Source organism: Muntiacus reevesi, chromosome 1, assembly GCF_963930625.1.
Source record: "Muntiacus reevesi chromosome 1, mMunRee1.1, whole genome shotgun sequence".
NCBI classification, from domain to species: domain Eukaryota; kingdom Metazoa; phylum Chordata; class Mammalia; order Artiodactyla; family Cervidae; genus Muntiacus; species Muntiacus reevesi.
This window is the reverse complement of record NC_089249.1, coordinates 244,175,346-244,188,024: the sequence shown is the minus strand read 5'-3', so window position 1 is coordinate 244,188,024 and position 12,679 is coordinate 244,175,346.

Sequence of the window (12,679 nt, the reverse complement as noted above, 5' to 3'; positions counted from 1 at the left end):
ACTGTTTTCTTGTCCAGGAGAGGAAGAGAAAAGACACTTTATTCAGAGTCAAAAGCTTTGCTCCATGACACCTCATGCAAGCACTGAGTCTTGGATTCCCCATCCATAAAAGGGACATTATCTCCTTTCAAGATTGTTGTAATGATAAAATCTAACTGAGATGCAAAAGCGTTTTGGAAAATCCAAAGTGCTACAGAAATTTAAGGTATTGTTAGAAACAAGTGAAATAAATTAAAAAACCAAGATCTTCATTAAGAGGATTTCCAACTCTTCATGCTTTTACAGAGGCAGCACTAGCTACACAGTAGCTATGAGGCCCATTTCTACCAATTAATGGATATGGGATTGTGGACCTATTCTCATGGAAAGGCATTCCTTCTATGGAAAACGTAGGCAACCCTGTGTACTTCACAAGATTTGGGAAAACTCCACTGACTTAAGACAGGTAAACATTTTGTAAACTGTGGAGCACTCTACAGAATAAGCAAATATCTTCAGCAATAGCATAAATACTATTTTTTAAAGAATCAAATAGGAAACAACTTGATTTTTTTTCCTTTTTTTCCTTTCTTTTCACTTTTTCCTTTTATTTCATCCACTCCCATGTTTCCTTCGGCTTAACTCTGCTTGCAAGCCATCATAATTTGTGCATCAAAAACAAACTATCCAATGAACATATCAAGCTAATATGCCTTGCACTGACAATGGGGATCACTTTGTGTTAATTTATCACTTGAAATAAAAATCATATTCCTTATCATGACTTACTCACCTATGTAGAAATCACTGGCTCCTTCCTGGTCTCACCTCCAACCTCCCTCTCCTTGTTCTAGGCAACCTATTTATTTTAGTTTGGTCCAGCTGCTACAATAAAAATACCATAAACTATGTGGCTTATATAAACATTCATCTCATTATTCTGGAATCTGGAAATCCAAGATCATGGAGCTGTCAGATTTGGTGTCTGGAGTGGACCTACTTCCTAATTAACAGCCACTTATCCACTGTGTTCTCACATGGAAAAATGAGTCAAAATGCTCCCTGGGGTCTCTTTTATAAGGGTACTAAATTCTATTCATGAGAGTGTAACTCTCATGACCTCATCACCTCCAAAGTCTCCATCCCCTAATACATCACCAACTCGATGGACATGAGCTTGAGTAAACTCTGGGAGTTGGCGATGAACAGGGAAGCCTGTCAAGCTACAGTCCATGGGGTTGCAAAGAGTCAGATATGACTGAGTGACTGAACTGAACTGATATGAATTTGGGTGGGACATAAACATTCAATCTATTGCATTTCCCTTCCTTGTATTTGTTCTTCCAACATAAAACATATATCCTGCCTCAGGGCCTTTATGTAGGATGATATATTCCTGAGCCTGTAGCAACCTCCCCAGACTGTCACTAGCCTGGTTCCCAGCATGCCATCTTAGCTTATGTCTCACCTCCTCGGAGGGACCCTCCCAGAGTACTTTTGGTCCACAGGAGAGCAGAAGTCCAATTTCTATACCAGGTCACTCCATTTCAGCATCTTCTTGACACTTTGTGCAATTCAAATCAGTGGTTCACAGCCAGGGGCACACAGCCACCTGTGAAGGTATATAGAAATGTGTGGGACAGTTTTGACTAACAGGATGATGAGAAATATGCCTGGCATTTAGTGGATATGTTGCAGAAACTGGCCATCAAGAAACCAAGTGACCCTCGAAGAGTTGAAGAAATCTGATTTATTACACCAGCAGGCCCAGTAGAGTTAGCACTCCAAGTTCTGAGCTCCAAGCAGTGGGGTTACAAGTTTTTTATAGTCAGTGCATGACATCAGACTCTAGTGAACAATACTGACTGTTAATAGGCCAGTTTAAACCAGGGGCTGTGAGTGCACGGGAACAAGAGTTGGGGGACGGAGGGCGGAATGCCTGACCTTTACAGGGACAAGCATGGTTAAGCAAGATTTCAGGGACTTGGTAATTGCAAGAACAGGGGCAAGGGTGAGTGAGATAAGCTTCAGTCTCTAGCATTGTTGTAAGTTTCCACTTCCCCGAAACTATGTGATCTATATGATCATGCAAGTAGCAAGCTGAGTTACAGAAGCAGAAAGCATATATTAGACTCCATTTTGAATTTCATAGGTCCCTCCACAGATGTACCTGTTGAGAAATACTGATTTGCTTGTTATCTATCACCCCCATTTGAAATGTAAGCTCCCATATCAGTTTCCTATTGCTGCTATAATAGATTACCACAATTAAGTGGTTTAAAACAACACAGATTTTTTTTTTATAGGTCTATAAGAAGTCTAAAACCAAGGCTGCATTCCTTCTGGAAACTTCAGAGAAGGAGCCATTTCCTTGTTCTTTTCAACTTCTGGAAATTAGCTACATTCATTGATTCACGGGCCCTTCCTTGCATCAGCCCATTCTTTGATTTTCATTGTCATATCTCCTACTAATTATTCTTATCCCTTATAAGGACCACTGTGATTGAAGGAGGAAACAGACAGAACAGGCTCCATCTTGAAAGCAGGACTCCATCTTGGGCCAAACTGTGGACTTTGAGCTCTATGCCCAGTATCTATGGAAAGGATATACCAACTGGAAAATCAGACTCCCCCACCCCCACCCCCACCCCGCCCCATGGAAGAGCCCCAGGGCTCATACCTAGATTCTCCATCGCCTAAAAGAATACCCTAATTATCTGTATAACCAAATAGAATCATAAATTCTATTATGCTTATTGGGGTATGACCACAGGCCTATTGATAATTGTCCACTGCTAACTACCTAGGCTTAAGGCATATGAATCATGGGTTAACTTTGATTGTATCTTTCTTTTCCTTTGTTCAGACTAGTTTCAGAGAATTTGGGGAGGTGGGTTTGAGCATGTACACTTGGAAAATACAAGGTTTTCACAAAAACTGGTCGGGGTCCTTGGCTAGGAGGAGACTGTGCCTTGGGCCCACCAGTGTAATAAACTGCACTCCATTATCTGCACTGTCCTTCCAAATGAGTTTTTTCCCAGAACGCGCGGCTACAACATGATTATATTGAGTCCACTAGGTAATGCAGGAAAACTGTTTAGCACAAGATCCTTAACTTAATCAAATCTGCAAAGGCCCCTTTGCTGTATAAGGTAATGTTCATGAATTTCAGGGATTTGGACACATCTTTGGGGGCCCATTATTCATCCTACCACAGCTCCAAATGAGCAGGGACCTTGTTTGTCTTGTTCAGTGGTATAGGTCCAGAACCTGACAGAGACCCCGGCACGTGGCAAGTACATACCTAAAAAGTGTCTAACACTGGGCGAAGGAATATTAAACCCGCTGTTCACTGCAGTCTGGTAACCACGTCTGTGAGAGGACTCTCATGTGAATACTGACATGTAAGATAAAGCTGCAATTTAGAACAATGTCATTGGCCCTCATGGAATATGGATTTATTCACGTTGAAAACTCCTTTTCAAGCCAAGTTCTTATTCCAAATCAGCATTGTGACTTTGTCAGCATCTGCCCCAACCCTGAACTTTCAGAGTAAATCTTCCCACGAGATACCCTCAGCCATAAATCTTTCTACTGGCTGTTTTCACAAGGAATTGGATTTAAATGAGGATAGGGAGTTAATCCTAAATGCTCACATTTACAGCTAAATAAGGTCTTATTCTAAAATAATATACCTAATCTTAGTTCTTAAGGCAGTTGATGTTATATAGGCTTCCCCTTGGAGGTTGGGTCTGAAGCAATGTAACAAAATAATGCAGACTATTCAGAAAGGCCAGCATGAAACCCAGACTGCAAATCAAAATATTTGCAAGTTTTGTTCTTTGGAAAATTTTTCTTGGCTCAAACCAAGAACAGTGTGACATGCCATAAATTTCCTCAGGCCAGGCTGACACACACAATTTACAAACCCACCCTTTCAATTTGCAGAGCCCTGTTACTTGCCGCTATATCCTTCATGCTCAAGGGGGTTGAGGTCTCCATTGTATGGAGACCAGAGGCTCAGAGAGGAAGAGCATTGAGACAATGGAAGCAATGCCAGGGTCAGAAATCATATCTTCTGGCTTTCTCGCCAGAGTTCTTCTTTTTCACTTCACTGCAGACCATCTGTGCTCCTTCCAGAATAGGCTTCTCTGAGCCCAAGGGAAAGTCAGAGAAAGACTGTTTGCTGGTAGGAAGTTTGCTAAACTCAACTGTAGAACTCAATTATGGGGAAAACTACTGTCTCAGGATTCCAAGATCCAACATAGAAAGAGGTACTAGAACCTATCCATATCTATCTATCTATCTATCTATCTATCTATATATATAGATATGTAGATAGATAGATAAAATTTTAATCCAAATCAGCCAGGGTTGCCTTGGCAGCTAGTGAAATGAAGGTGGAGGTGGGAGGAGGAGCATGATGTGGGAAGAGAGATGTGAAGACTTGGAGTGAATCACTGTCTTTATCAACTACCACATGTATCAAAGGGAAAGTCTCGTGTACAGAGCAGATTACATTTGCTGCTAACTTCAGGCAGCGCTTCTGACAAGCCGAGGAAAGGATTACTCTTTTTTATGGAAATTTAATCTAGTTTGATGCTGGAAGGCATGGATTCATCTAAAATAACAAGTGACACGCACAGCAACGCATCAGACACCGCTCAGGCAAACAGTGGAGTCTAGAGCCCACCCATTTCTGCAGGAGCCCTTGATGGTCAGTGCTCTTGATGTTGCCATGGAACTGGTGGGGAATTATTAATAATTTTACAGATACTTCAGGGTAGGGGCCAGGAAACAGCCTCTTCAAAATGTGTGTTGTAGACTCTTCATGGTTAATTCAGACCAGCATACACAACAATAGCTTGCAGGCTCTGTGCCACAGAGCCTGGGGGATGGAAGGGTTTTCTCATACCTATGGCCTTGGGAATGCAGTTCTCCATTCTTTTGCAAGTCTGGGGAGCCCAGAGGAGAAAGCATGCACAGAAGTCAGGATACCCTCCTTGGTGTATTTACTGTGACATCCCTGTGGCTTTTAATCCTGGAAAAGACATTCCCCCTCTCCAGAATGCAGGTCCTCATGCCTGTCCAATGACAGATGTGGTGGGCTGTGGCAGCGATTGCTATTTTGTCTTCCCCAGAATGTCTTCTGACATTCTTTTGTTTTGATAACATTCTCCCCTTTGGTGGGGACTGAATGGGAGGAATACTGCATCCCTTCCGCATGGGCCCCAGTGGCCATCTATACACACACAGCCGGCCCTGTGTATCCGTGGATTTGGCATCTGAGATTCAACCAACCCAAAGGGAGATCCAAAATACTTAGGGGGAAAAAATGTCAGGTTTCCAAAAGCAGAGCTTGAATTCCCACACAGGCAGTTATTTACGATCATTTACATGCACTTACAATTATTTACATAGTCCCTTGCCTGGGGAATCCCAGGGATGGGGGGAGCCTGGTGGACTGCTGTCTATGGGGTGGCAGAGAGTTGACATGACTGAAGCGACTTAGCAGCAGCAGCAGCAGCAGGTATTATAAGTAAAATCAAGATGATTTAAAATTCAAAGGAGGATGTGCCTTAGGTTATATGCAGATTCCTTGCCATTTCATACAAGGAACTTGAGCATCCCCAACTGTTGATATCCTTGGGGGTCCTGGGACCAATCCCCTACAGATATGGAGAGACAACTATGCACCTTTGGCCTACAGAATACATAGGAGGCAAAGGTTGGGGCAATCATAGTGCCCCAAACCCCAGCCAGTAAGGAATTCAAGAAACACGACCCAGGTAGAGCCAGTGAAACTGCCTGCTTTCTAAATCTAGCTCTGCCACTTGCTAGCTGTGTGAATTTGGACAGCTTACATAACTTCTCTAAATCTCAGTTTTTAAGTAGAGATATTAATAGTGGCTTCCTCAGAATTGTATAATTAAATGCAAGAATGAGCATAAAGCTAAGAGCATAAAGCGAATACCCAACACATGCTAACTATACTACTTTCTATTATTATTTCCTGATGTTTTTCATACAAATGTTGAGAAAGAATTCTTCTGTCTCTGGAGTTACAAAATTGATGATGGGAAGTTGACGGCGTCAGGTTACTCTGCCTGACAGTACAGAAAAAAAACTGTCTGCAATACAAGAGAACAAAGATAGGCAAAAGCAAAGCTGAATGATGATCATAGAGACAGAGTCAACTTTGTTTGAACACCTTGATCCATCCAGACCTGAAAATCCTAGTTACATTGACTGATGGCTGTTTCTTTTGTCCTAAAGCCAGTTTGAATAGGGTTTCTTTCACTTTTAAATTAATACAAGAGGATTTGATTAAATAATTTCTAAGAGTTTTCTCATATCTGAAACCATTTGGTGGCATCATATAACTTTCTCACCATACCTTTAGGGTTATATAAAGCATAAAGGGGACTTTTCCTGGCAAAGAAGATAGCACTGAAATGTCTTCATTGCCAAAAACAAATTGCTCACAGATATCTAGAGGAGGGAAAGTTTCGAGGACTGATTTGGGTTCTTGAGATTATTTTTTTTTTTTTAAAGGGGCCAATATGAGGAAATATATTTAAGTTGAGACCTGACATTTTAATAGGACTTAATATAGTGAATAATGGGAAGAATTCACCTTCATTTATACTTAGTGATGATTAGGGAATATATAGAAGATGTAGTTTTACACCACTTTGATAGCACATATCAAAGACAGCACTGGTGAGCATGTTGATTTCTGTCACTGGAGAGTATATGGCCATAGGATAGCCTTATATATTGCTAAAGAGCATAAATTAATGGTGTAACTCTCTGGATAGCCATTACTGTATAAAGTTAATATTTACATAGTGACAACTCAGCACACTCCCCATCCTAGGACATATAGCAGAAAGTCTTGTGCAATAAGAAACTAAGAATGCTCAGATTGGCTCTAACCACATAACAACAAAAACTTGGAAGCAGTTACCAAATGCCAATGGAAAGAAGAATGGATAAATTCATTGTGGTATAATCACTCAGCTGTATATTATATGCCAGTCTAAAAGAATGCAGTATGGCTACTTACAACCAGATAGGCGACTCTGAACAATATATTAAGTGAAAAAAGTAAGAAAAGAGAAAAATGCAAAAAAAAAAAAAAAAAAAGAGAGAGAGAGAGAAAAACTACAAAAGATTATATTCAGCTACCATGTTAATCAATAAAGTTAACTGTAATTAAATAATATATATGTTAATATTTTAACATAGAGATGTGATAGAAGTAACGAGGGAATAAAGAGAGGAAGTAAAGAAGGAGAGAAAGACAAAAGATCAGCTCAAGATTCTGATGGTATTTCCTTTGGGGAGAAGGAAGCAGATCAGAATAATGGAGAATCTCACAGGTAGATGTTAAGTTATTGTCAACATTTTAATTTTCAAACTAGTATCAGTGTAAAGAGTGTTTCCTAGGTAAAAAATTATGATTAGTGTAATTCTGTGCACACAAGTTTTAGGAAGAAATTTCTGGAGAAGGGCAGTAGAGATATAGGAAAGGGCATTTTAGAAGGCCTTTTATCCCCCAGTCACTTTCCTCTCTCCCAACTGCTTTTGGCTGGAAGCTGGAAGGGGTGTGTCTGCATGTGTGTGTACATGCATTTTTTTGGTGAAGAGTAGAGGGAAGGATGACACCACCCTTATGGCAGAAAGTGAGGAGGAACTAAAGGGCCTCTTGATGAAAGTGAAAGAGAGTGAAAAAGCTAGCTTAAAACTTAACATTCAAAAAACGAAGATCATGGCATCTGGTCCCATCACTTCATGGCAAATAGGTATGGAAACAGTGACAGACTTTATTTTCTTGGGCTCCAAAAATCACTGCAGATGGTGACTGCAGCCATGAAATTAAAAGACACGTGTTCCTTGGAAGAAAAGTTATGACAAACCTGGATAGCATATTAAATCAGAGACATTACTTTGCCAAAAAAGGTCCATTTAGTCAAAGCTATGGTTTTTTCAGTAGTCATGTATGGATGTAAGACTTTGACCATAAAGAAAGCTGAGCACCAAAGAACTGATGCTTTTGAACTATGGCATTGGAGAAGACTCTTGAGTGTCCCTTGGACTGCAAGGAGATCCAACCAGTCAATTCTAAAGGAAATAAGTCCTGAAGAGTCATTGGAAGGACTGATGCTGAAGCTGAAACTCCAATACTTTGGCCACTTGATGTGAAGACCTGACTCATTTGAAAAGACCCTGATGCTGGAAAAGATTGAAGGCAGGAGGAGAAGGAAACAAAAGAGGATGAGATGGTTGGATGGCATCACCGACTCGATGCACGTGAGTTTGAGCAAGTTTAGGAGTTGGTGATGGACAGGGAAGCCTGGCTTGCTGCAGTCCATGGGGTCGCAAAGAGTTGGACATGACTGAACTAAGAGACTGAATTGAAAGGGAAGTTAGGGTAGCAGTGTAAGGTCAGGGAAGTCATAAAGAATACATCATTTAGGTCATTTTAGGCCAAAGAACTTATGCTTTTATTCTAAATTCTGATACCAAGAAGGACTCTATGGCCACAGAAACCTTCTTGGGCCCCTCAATTCTTTGATTACAGGAGATAAGCTTCATTTAGCCTGCATGACTTTCCCTGCTTCAAACAGTTGCTCATTAGGAAAGAAGGGATGCAGAGACAAGGGAGGAGCAGTCAAAAGAAACGAAAGTGCAGCCATGGGGCAGGGTCCTGTATCCCCCTCATATATACATAAAATATTTTTGAGTTATGTTGCAGATACTGAAAACACCAGCTAGGAGAAGTTAACAGTATGCTCCCCGTAAGCAACTAGACCCCAGACTGGTTGGAGCCAGAAGACTGATGATGCTGACTCCCACTTACTCCCACAGGTCAATCAGAAGAATTTCCATGAGCTGATCGTGTTCTCTTTGAACCATTATTATAAAACTTCTCACTTCCCTTTCCAGGTTGGGACACACAGCCTGAGGGAATTAGCCCACTGTGGGCATTAGTCTACTTCACCCAAAACTCTCTGAGATTTAATTCAGTGTCAGGGTAGATAGGTTGGATTTGGCTTCAATATCATGGGAGCCATGGAAAGCTCTTCAGCTGAGACACAATCATATTTAGTTTGTAAAGATTTTGCACCTTGGCTGCAAAATGGAGAAAAAATTGGGGTGCAGGGAGGTGGTAGGAATGGAAACAGAGAAGGTGTGAAGCTCCTGCACTCTACCTGCCAAGGGAGGTCTTGGGACCAGGAGGCAGCAGCTGATCTTGGGGAGGCAAATCTAAGACAATGGAGATAGACACTATGTCTTTCTAAGTTTTCCATTTTCCTTTCCTAAGAGACAAAACAGGGCCTCCCTGGTGACGAAGTTGGTAAAGAATTCACCTGCAGTACAGGAGACCTGGTGGAAAGATCCCCTGAAGAAGGAAATGGCAAACTCCCCCCCATCCCCACCAGTATTCTTGCCTGAAAAATCCCATGGAGAGAGGAGCCTGGTGGGCTACAGTTCATAGGGTTGCAAGAGTCAGGTGTGACTTAGCAACTAAATCACCAAGAGACAAAACAAAACAAAAACAAAAAACAAGTGAAAACAAAAAACAAAAAAAATGCCAAAAGCATTCATCCATAATTCTTCATGAAAGCGAAAGTCACTCAGTCGTGTCTGACTCTTTGCAACCCCATGGACCATATGATCCATGGAATTCTCCAGGCCAGAATACTGGAGTGGGTAGCCTTCCCTTCTCCAGGGGATCTTCCCAGCCCAGGAATCGAACCCAGGTCTCCTGCATTGCGGGCAGATTCTTTACCAACTGAGTCACAGGGGAAGTCCAAGAATACTGGAGTAGTTAGCCTAGCCATACTCCAGGGGATCTTCCCAACCCAGGAATTGAACTGAGGTCTCCTGCATTGCAGGAGAGGGCAATGGCAGCCCTCCAGTATTTTTGCCTAGAGACTCCCTTGGACAGAGGAGCTTGGTGGGCTGCTGCCCAGGGGGTTGCACAGAGTCGGACATGACTGAAGCAACTCAGCATGCCTGCATGCATTGGAGAAGGAAATGGCAACCCACTCCAGTATTCTTAACCAGAGAAGCCCAATGACAGAGGAGTCTGATGGGCTGCCATCTATGGGGTCACACAGAGTCGGACACGACTGAAGCGACTTAGCAGCAGCAGCAGTAGCTCCTGCATTGCAGGCGGATTCTTTACCAACTGAGCTATGAGGAAAGCCTATGATTCTTCATTCATCACATCAAATGATGAACTTATATATTCACCTTTAAACATTAGAAAAGATATATTTGATTAGGAGCAAATTCATTTCACCAGAGGCTCTCACGAAAGAGGTGGTCTTTGAGTGAGCGAGTGATATTCCCTTTTTTGCCCAACATGCTACAGCTGTAATTGGGAAATCAGCAATGCCTGTACTCATTAGAAAAAAAAATGAATGGCCTCCCCACAATACATCCCTCCAGTTTATGACTTGGAAAGCCAGACCACAGGAATTACTAAAAAATTTATCTAAAAGTGACCAGAAACTTTGATCGCCCTCTTCTAACTTAGCAAGCAAGTCTCATCATTCATGTTTCCAGCCAAAATGCATGGAACACCCAACCATTTTAATTTTCTATTCAGGATTTTGTGACAATTAATTCAGACCTTGATGAATTTGGAGGGAAAAACACCCAGCACGGTGATTATGAGTACTAATTAGGAAGCAAAATAGTGGCTTTGATGAATCTGTGCTTGGTTTGTCTCTTAATTAATTGACTGGCTGCTATTATACTTGGTGGTTGATTGGTTGAAATATTCCATTAAAATTGGATACAGTTGGGGTCTTTTGTTCAGAAGAGTTTTCCAAAGAAGAGTGGATGAGAAATGGTGGCATAAAAGCCATACATGTATTTATTTATTTATTTTGTTGACTGAAGAAGGAATTTTATTAGCAAGTTTTTGAGCATATGTCTTCATCCAAGTACGAGATAACCTCTGTAACTCTGGGAATGTTTGCTTTAGAGACAGTGAACAACTTGCTTGTTTTGCTACATGTAAGGGGGTCCACAGTAGTTCTTGTGGCTTAAACATATACTCCACTCACACATGCGTACATGAGTGTGAAAGTGCCATGTGAACTGTCATAAGCTAGACTGGCACACCCTCCCTGCCTCCTGTGTCCAGGGAAATGGCTCTGACTGTCCATCTAATACACGAACAGGTTTGGCAGATTGATAGCCTCCTCGATTCCGTGGGTGGTGGTGCATGGCCATGGAGTGATTTGTCAGGTTGATTCTGATAACAAATGAGACTCTGGCATGCTAACTAGTTATGCAACCTCCGAGCTGTCGGCATCCTCCAACTTCTTAGAGGGACAAGTGGCATTCAGTCACCTGAGACTGAACAATAACAGGTCTGTGATGCCCTTAGATGTCTGGGGCTGCACATGTGCTACACTGACTGGGGCTCAGCAGGTGCCTACCCTATGCCAGCAGGCATGGGTAACTAGTTGAACCCTCTTTGTGATGGGTATGGGGATCTAATACATTACCAGGAAAGTATGTCAGAAAAAAAAAAATAGAATGCGGGAATGCATTTTTCCACTCAAATCCATGTAATATTTTTTGGTAAACTTAACTCCTTTCCTCCTACAGAATCTTGTGACATTGATTGAGACAGCAGATGGCAGAAGCCAAGCTCAGGCTTTTCCCCTGCTGCTCAAGGACCACACTGTCCTTCCTTGGCACTGGAGGAGCAATTGTAAAACAGACTGATTAAAGAGTAATCTTCTGGGGACTACCTGAAGAAACTGTAAATCTGACTCTCACCAAAAGATCAGTGGAGTCACCCATATACAGGATCCTACATCAGTGTTTCAGCTCATCATCAGAGCTCCAGCCTCTGAATTCTGTTTTGACACCTGCATCCCATGCCCAGATGTGAGACCTCTTCTTGACTCTGCAACAAGTGGTAAGAAAAAAGAGAGACTGACTAACCAGAGCCAAGCTGCTGCAACTTCCTACTGCTGCAAAGGGAATTCCTACTATCCTCATGACAACTGTATTTAAGAGCAATAAATATCTTTGTATTTAAACGACAACGGAATTACGATTCTTTGTTTTTTAACAAACCCACGCTCACTGGGGATAGGGGGAGTGGTGGATAGGAAACTAGACACTTACAGACCAAATATTTCATTTCTTAGGCTCTAAAAATGGAATGTTATATAAAGACTATAATTGCTTTGATTTCAAAATAGGAAAGAATTCTGGGGGCATATTCAGAGACAAAGTGCAGGAACCTGCTGATAACCTGCCCATCAAACCTAGAAGTGTCCTGCTCTTGCATCAGAGATCTGATCACTTATTGACTGGAAATGGGCTGGCAAGATTGAAAGATGGCCATGTCTGCTAAAGGACATAGTTATGCTATGAGAATATTTGTCCTAAGGTAGATGTGTGGAGTCCTACATAGGAATAAAGACAAGAAGATACGTTTTTTGGAATGGCCTGCTGCTGTTTTTGTCTCACCTTGTGGAGCAATGGAGCGTGAATTTCCTGCACGATGTCCTGCCTGCTCTGCTGCTTCAGGCTCCTAGTTTTAATCAGCACAGTGTACAATGTCATTATGACCCTGGCAAGTGGGGAGAAAGAGTGGTGAGGTTTTCTATAAACTGGTTTGTTTTAAAACTATTGCTAGGTAGACTCACAGACATAG